The sequence below is a fragment of the Parasteatoda tepidariorum genome, chromosome 2 (assembly GCF_982258835.1).
Source record: "Parasteatoda tepidariorum strain Cologne lab strain chromosome 2, Ptep-v5.0, whole genome shotgun sequence".
In the NCBI taxonomy this organism is placed as follows: Eukaryota; Metazoa; Arthropoda; class Arachnida; order Araneae; family Theridiidae; genus Parasteatoda; species Parasteatoda tepidariorum.
The window spans coordinates 68,014,849-68,022,622 of NC_141756.1; positions in this window are offsets into that span (position 1 = coordinate 68,014,849).

Genomic DNA, 7,774 nt, shown 5'->3' on the forward strand with positions numbered 1-7,774 from the left:
TTTAAATCCACAATACATGGTTAAAATGCAAAATGTTATTGGCATAAATTTTAAAGATTTTGAAAATTATCATTGTGAATCATGTGATATAAGTAAAGTAACTCATAAGAGTCATCCATCAGTTAATATTGCACAAAGTAATTCTGTATTAGAGTTAATTCATGCGGACCTTGCAGGCCCTATAAATTGTGATTCATTAGGAAATTCAAAATATTTTTTAGTACTAGTGGATGATTTTTCTGGGATGTACTTTTCTTATTTTTTGAAACATAAAAATGAAGTATTTGAAATGTTTTGTATGTTTAAAGAAAGGTATGAAAATTTAATGAATAAGAAAATCCAAAGATTCAGAACAGATAACGGTCTAGAATTTGTTAATAACGAGATTGATAGTTTTCTAGAAAAATACGGGATCATACATGAAAAAACAGTACCGTATAATCCTTCGTCAAATGGGCGTGCTGAGAGAGCCATAAGAGTATTAGTAGAAAGGGCTAGGACATTATTATATGAAAGTGAATTACCATTAAAATTCTGGGCTGAAGCGATAAATTTTAGCACTCACATTTCTAATCTTACACCGCGTAAAAATAAACAAAATCTTCCGATTGAAATATGGTCAGGAAAAGAACCTAAACTTAACTACTTAAAAGTATTTGGATGCGTCGTTTATTTTCATATACCTAAACAATTCCGAAATAAATTTGATGTTCCGGGAAAACGTGGGATTTTCGTCGGTTATTCTAGAGAAAGGCGCGCGTATAGAATATATGATGTTGATAAAAATATTGTAATTGAAGAGCGATCTGTTAAATTTAACGAATCATTAAGAGGAAGTAAATTTCTAACAAACAAAAATGAATGTAGTATATGGAACATTGAGGATTTGACTCAGTTTAACATATCTCAACCGCAAATCGAAACTGAAACCCAAAACTCCCCTCCAACTGAATCAAGCAGTGAACATTCTTTTTCTCATAAATCTTCTCAAGAAAGTGCTGATTCACAAAATGAAAATAATCAAAATACTCCTGCATTAAGACGTTCTGAAAGAATTAAAAATAAAATATCCGCAAACGCGAACTTAGCCTTGAAAGGATCATCTATTCCTCAAAATTATGACCAGGCGATAAATAGTAATAAATATTCCGAGTGGAAAACCGCAATGGAAAATGAACTTCTTTCGATGGAGAAACATAAGGTTTTTGAATTAATTGAGAGGCCTAAGAAGGAAAAAATAATAAAAAGTAAATGGGTGTATACAATTAAAAATAACGATAAAAACAAAATTTACAAAGCGCGACTGGTTGCAGCAGGATTTAATCAAATTAAAAATGTTGATTATTCTGAATCATATTCACCTGTGGTAAATATTGAATCATTCAGGTTATTAATTGCTTTATCAGCAAAATTGGATTTATTTGTTAAATTTTTTGACATTAAAACTGCATATTTATATGGTGATATTGATGAAACTCTGTATATGGAAATACCTCCAGGCTTTGAAGTTAAATATGGTAAAAATAAAGTGTGTAAATTAAATAAAAGTATTTATGGTCTACCTCAATCTGGTAGAAATTGGCATATAAAGTTAAAAAATGAACTTAAAAAGATTGGTCTCACTCAACTTGCATCCGACAATTGCGTATTTACTAAAATTAATGACAATGATTTTTTCGCAATTTGTGTATACGTAGATGATTTGGCAATATTTTCTAATAATTCGAAATTATACAAGGAAATTATTTCAAAACTTAATCAAACATTTGAATTAAAAGAAACAATTGATGATTCAAAATTTTTAGGCATTGAGATTTCACAAAAAGAAAACGGAATTGGTCTATCTCAAACTCATTACATTGAAACTGTAATGAAAAAATATGATTTGGAAAATTGCAAGAAAACAAATATTCCCATAACTAAAGGTGAAGATAGATGTTTTAATCCTACTGATGATTTAGTAGATCAGACTGATTATCAGGAAATCGTCGGTGAACTTTTATATTTAGCAAATAGAACCCGACCAGATATTGCTTTTGTAACTAGTTATTTATCACAATTTAATAAACGTCCAGAAAAAAGGCATTATGTTTTGGCCAAGAGAGTTTTGAAATATTTGAACGGTTCAAAAGATAGAGTCTTGTTTTATAGTAAAGAATTTGGTTTTTTAAGCTGTAGTGCGGATGCAAGTTGGGGCAATGCAGAAGGAGGAAAATCTTTTTCAGGTTGTGTAATTATGATAGGTAATTCTCTTATAACATGGAAAAGTAGAAAACAAAGATGTGTAGGACTTTCAACATGTGAAGCTGAATTATTTACTGCAGCTGACACAGCTCGAGAACTTACTTGGATAATAAATATGTTAAATGAGTTGAACTGTAAAAAATTTATTGATGCTCCTGTTACTATGTTTTCTGATAGCCAAGCAGCTATTGACTGGTTGAATAATGGTAAATCTTCTAACAAAACCAGGCATGTAAATCTTAAATTTCATTTTGTGCGAGATATGATTGAAGATAAAATATTAAAAACTGTTTATAAGAATACTAATGATAATATTTCTGATTTTTTAACTAAAGCTGTAACTTTTGAGAAGTTAATTTTTTCTTTGGAAAAAATAAGTTTAATTTGAAATTTATATTAAGAGAATTAATATTTTTTATGTATATATTGTTATATGTGTTAAAAAGTAAAATCCTTCTCGCAGGGGGAGATTGTTGTCATTCCCTGGGAAGGATAGCTACGAAGTCTTTTTCTTTTTATACCGCCAGATGGCGTTCTTTTTAAATTTGTATGTGTTTGTTTGCTTTTCGTTAATAAACTTTACTTTCTGTCTGAATCTCGATCCACGGACTACAAATACAAAAGCAATTAGTTTTCAAGGGCGGATAAGCACATTATACACTGTTAAAAATTCAGAGCTACGTTACGCCAAAAATATTATTTGCTGGCTGCATAAAATGGAGCTAAATTTTTTAGATTTTTATACTTTCAAAAGCTCAAGTATCAGTAGAGGGTTGCTCCAAAAGTAGGAGTTTTGAAGAAACAAAACTCCTATTTTCTTTCTTTTTTAAAAGCATCGGAAGGTTGCGCATTTATTAGGCATTTTTAAAGCTTTCAAATGCAGGTTAAGGTTGCTATTTAACGTAACAAAACTTGTTGTTGTTCTTCCTTATCCTCCAATTGTCTGACGGAGTCTGACAAGATCCAATATGTTGTTGACCCTCAAAAAGTCGATGACAAGAAGTGGAGTAGCGTATAAGTCATTCTTGGATAGGCCCAAGCAGTTGAGGATATGTTTGGGAGAGGCCTGCTGGGCTTCACATTTGGAACAGACTGCATAAGTCTTTCTTCTTTCGAACTACGAGAGACTATTCGTGTGTCCACTTGCCAATCTGGAAATTGCTGTTTGAGACTCTCTATCACCTATATGAACAAGTGAAGAGCCCGGTTCCTTGGCCGCATACCAGTTTTGAGAGTGGGGGGTTCCTCCACTTTTTTGACAGATGGCTTTTGATTTTGGACAGATTCTCTGAGTAGGTAAGGGCTTAGGACGAAGGTATTGAATGACTACAGCCCTCCTTGGCCAAGCGATCTGCTTGTTCCCGTAGCAAAACTATTTACCATTCATAAGTTATTTTGATATACGTCAAACCATTTTATACCTCCAACTGAATATAAAAATAGAACATAAAATGAATTTTGATTCAAACAGACTATTTTCCTACTCAAATAAGTAGAAACTTGAAACATGCATTAGTAGTCCCGTTACACAGAGACAAAACAGTGAAGAAAACAGGGCTTCTTAAACAAACATCGTTCAGTTTAATCACCGTCAGTTTTGTGTCTTTTACAAAATTTTGGTGTAACTCGAGATTATCATTCATTTAAATTTGGGTAAATGAGAAACTTTGCACCAAATAATGGTTAAAAATTTAGTTTATTTTTTTTTGCAGTGTACTAAATTATGTGGAATAAAATTTTACCTAACTAAACCATTTATTACGTTACATTACTAACTAAACCATTTATGTTACATTACCAAACTTAACTATTTATTACGTGAAATTACCTAACTAAACTATTTCAAAATCAAATGTAAAAGTTCAGTTTTATAATTCCAGTATGTAGTTATCCTGAAATCACTTAGCAAATGAGTTTTAAATTTAAATTAAAATCAAATTTAAATGTAATTTCGTTTGATATTAAGAATATGTTAGCTAAAAGGTGATCTTTTTATAAAAAATTCTAGACCTGACAATAGCGTAAATAGACTAAGGAATATTCTTCATCCGTGCAATTTCAAATTTAAAAGCTATTACTGAAACTTGAAATTCTTGTTTTAAAATACAAAATATCTACTTTCATAATTCACTTTTTACTATGAATTGCAAATAAAAATTATTTACCCTTTTTAAGAAATCTGGATCTTATTGTTACAGAAATAGTATTATATCCAAATGAAAATGCGTGTCATAAAAATATCTTTCTTTTTTTTCTTCTTTTTTTTCGAATTTCGGCCGATAATTCTTATTTGTTTGAAATCTTAGAGGCTTGCTTTATTTATCCAAGAGTAAGTAATATGAATAAAAGTTTTAGGAATACAACATTTAAGTTATATGAATAAAAGTTTTAGGAAGGTTTTGTGCAATAAAATTTATCATTTTTATTGCTGTTTTTTATCTTTCAAATGATTATAAGTAGCACTCGAATGGTATGATAAAATTCTCATATTTTAGTATTTACTAGACAAATGTAAGGAAAAAGTATCCTATTCTTAGAATGCTGAATATAATTCTTTTATTTTTGACTAAAAATATGTTTCGTTATTTTAAATCGATACAATCGAATGTAATTTATAAATTTAAGTATTTATAGATTAATCACTGATTTACATAGTGGATTGATGGCATATTTGCGAACTTTCCAGTTTTACATGTAAGAGATGGAATATTTTTTTTAAATGTGGGGCACTTGGGATGTATTGTCCCATTGGCCAGAACTGCTACTCTCTTCTCGTTACCCAGTGGACCTAAGTCACAGCTGTGGAGCAACGTCGCCCACGTCACACAACCACAAGCCCGTTTATAGGGCGGGTCACATTCATACAATCACACACAAAGGAGAAAGAAACATCCATGCGCTGAGCGGGATTCGAATCCGCAGCCATCAGCTCCGCAGTCAGGCACGCTAACCACTCGGCCACCTGGTCAGTGAGATGGAATATAAGATTTGCAAAAAATAAACTAAATACTGAACCTGTATTGGATACTTGCAACTCAAGTGCACTGATACACAGACACGTGACCTATGACCTAAGAGCTAGTTAGTTTTTGTAAACAAGATGGCGCGTTAAAAATCAAGCTAAGTTTCTCACATAAGTTAGCATGTTAATTAACGTGATGTTAATCAAATAAAACGCCGTATTGGCGTATCAAATTTAAAATGTAATTATTTCTTATCTACCTCTTTTATTTTACCTGGATTTATTATTCGTGTATTTATTTTATTGTAACCCTGATTATTTTTGTTTTATGTTTCTGACAACTTCGTTGCATAATTAGTTTATGTTTCAAGTGTAGTAAAGAGACTTTCAATTTTTTTAAAAAATAAATAAATAAAACACTTGATAGTAGACTGCATGGAATTTATGAGGGTAACAAATAAACATGATGTTTGTCGGAATTGGTTACTTTGGTTTTGCTGAAGAAATCTGAAAATTGTGGTTTTCGTATCATAATCCATCTTTTCAGTTTTATATTTCTAATTTGTCCCGTAGTGAATTGATTATAAAGACATGGTTTCCAGTAGAATACCGATGTCAAGGATCACTGGCTGCGGGCAGTAAGCCGGAGGATGATCAGTTTGATCAACCTGTGTAGGAATTGAGGGTGCAGGGTATCGGTCCTTGTTAATCTATTCTGATTAAAGTGCTCGACTTCGCGTGCAGGTTCTCTGGCTGCTAAGCGGAAGAGCCTTACCCTGTGCAGTTGATCAAAATTGTGATGGATTATCTTCGGATCATCTTCAGGGATGTTTCACAGACAGTCACCGATGGCCCAATGTGCAACTCTAGTGTGACGTAAATAACGTACCAACCTGCAAGAGTAATTTAACAATTAGCAAAATTTTCCCTTCCATTCTCTAGTAACAAATTTGCAACACTTATCAAGGTAAATCTTAACTATCATGTATTGGCCACGATCAATAGCCTTATTTTTTGTGCCGAATTATTCTGAATACAATTAACAGTTTTTTTTTTTTTTTTTCTAAAAAAAAAAAAACGATTTGTAATGTAATCCATAATGTTTTCTTACAAATAAAACATTAAAATCTAAATTAATTAACGTAATGAACTTTCTAGCAGAAAATGGCTCCTTATTAAAATTTTAATCAAATCGGACATTTTAAGTAATCTTGATAGTGTTTATAACCTCTTAAACTTTTTTGATATAGTATTCAACCTCAGTTTCTGTATACAAAAAATCAAAGAAAAAGAGAAGGGGGGGGGGATCTTTTTCAAAATTGTTTATTTAGTTAAGGCAATAACAAATAGTTTATGGCCTTTAAGTTTTTTTTCCTTTTATACTTCTTTTATTATTTTTGTTATTATGTGTTATTAACTTGCACCATATTTAATCTTTGTATTTTTTAAAATATTGTGACTTTGTACTGATCTAAATTCTTAATAAATTCTTGCTGAATGGGCTCGTTCCTAGGCTGGAGTGGAGCCGGACCAGTAGCCAAGCTTTGGGCTATATGGTAAAGGGTCCATAATGACCTAGGTACATGTCCAAAGCTTGGAGAAAAGAAAAAAAAAAGAATCAATAATGTAAATCCGTTGCAAAAAGCAGTAAATAATGTAATATAAAATTTTAAAATGATATTAATGTTACTTAATTGTCTCGGTTTATGTCTTTAAATTTCGTGCGTGCTAATTAAACACTTTTTTGATCAATTCGGAATATTTAGAGAAAAAAAGGTTTTTAACACCTTTCTTACGTACAACTTTGATTGTTCTGAATTAAAAGAAGTCAAAAATCCGTCGATGAATTGAGAATGTGGGGGGGGGGGGGGCGTGTACATGATCTTATTCGTCTAAAAAGTGCTTTTGCATCACCTAGCAGTGTACAATGATATTTATGGTCATGTAGCTTTAGATTTATCAATCGTTACAAGAAATTCTAGTTCTGTAGGAATGTTGGAATCACAAAATAGGAAATGAACCGCAAAATGACATTGATACTTTTCACTTCAACCTTCTTTATTTTTATTATCACACAAGCATATAAATCATGTTGACTGGGAGATGCGAGTTTTTTAAAATTTCACAAGCAACTTTTAAAATTAGAATCATTGTTGTATACATTCGTTATGGTTTCATTTGGTCTTTCTAAATTGTAATCCATGCTCATAATTACATAGCTCGATATCTATAAGACAAATCACTCTTGTATTTATAAGACTAACTTGAAACATTTCTCGAGAGAATTTACAGGAATTTTTTTTCTAACTGATATTTCTGTTTTGTTGACGTCCCAAAAATTTTGGAAGCACTCAAAGTAAAAATTTGGAAGATACCAAGATGAAAGAATTAGCTTATAGCTTACATAGATAATTAAACTTAAGGGATTGAAAGGGATTGTACGGTACTTTTTATTTATTTATTTCGTAATAGAGCTGCTCAATGGGCTGTTGGCGATGGTTTGGGAAACCTTCCTGAAGATTATCCTTGAAGAACTTTGTGATTCCGAAAGATTCAACGTGCACTAGT